This window comes from Arachis hypogaea, chromosome 18 (genome assembly GCF_003086295.3).
Source record: "Arachis hypogaea cultivar Tifrunner chromosome 18, arahy.Tifrunner.gnm2.J5K5, whole genome shotgun sequence".
Classification (NCBI taxonomy): Eukaryota; Viridiplantae; Streptophyta; class Magnoliopsida; order Fabales; family Fabaceae; genus Arachis; species Arachis hypogaea.
In genome coordinates, this window is record NC_092053.1 from 128,254,890 (window position 1) to 128,255,684 (window position 795).

Sequence of the window (795 nt, forward strand, 5' to 3'; positions counted from 1 at the left end):
ATTAACCAACAAAGTCCAACCAAATCTTTTAGATTCACGCGCTTCTTTTTCATGCTTTATTCTTCTTCTTTTTCTTGTTTCAAATTCACGCACGCACATTCTTATTCACTCCTGATACTACGTCTTCTTCTTTTCGTCCTTCCTTTTCATCCTTCTCCATCATCATCATCATCATCATCATCATCATCATCATCATCATCATCATCATCATCATCATCATCATTGTCGTCTTCTTCTAATATGTATCGTTGTTATCATTATCATCGTTATTGTTACCGTTATTATCGAATTTTTGCCATATTAATGACATTGTATGATCCAAAATGATTTGGATGTGTTTTTGTGCAAAACTGACTTAGTCTGTGTTTGTTTTGAAATGAGTTTGTTTGTGTATCGTCATCATTAAGTAATTTCGACTTAGTCATTCGGAATTTAATTTTAGGTTCATTTTGGATATAATTTTCATTCATTTCTGAGTAAATTTCTGATCATTCAATTTGTTTGTATGCTTGTTTTCGAACGCAATCATTAAATACTTTCAGTTCATTCTGGATTTAAATAAGGTGCACTTGGTATGTGCTTGTTTTGAAACGAGTTTGTTTGTATATCATCATCATTAAGTAATTTCGGTTCATTTGGAATTTAATTTTCGGCTCATTCTCAAGGTAATTTCGGTTCATTGTTGAGTGAATTAAGGTACATTTAGCCTCGTTCTGCACAATTTAAAACTCTTCCTCCTCATATCCTCTCTTGAGAGGAATAAAATCAAGAAAAAGAGAAGAAAAGTCAAACAAA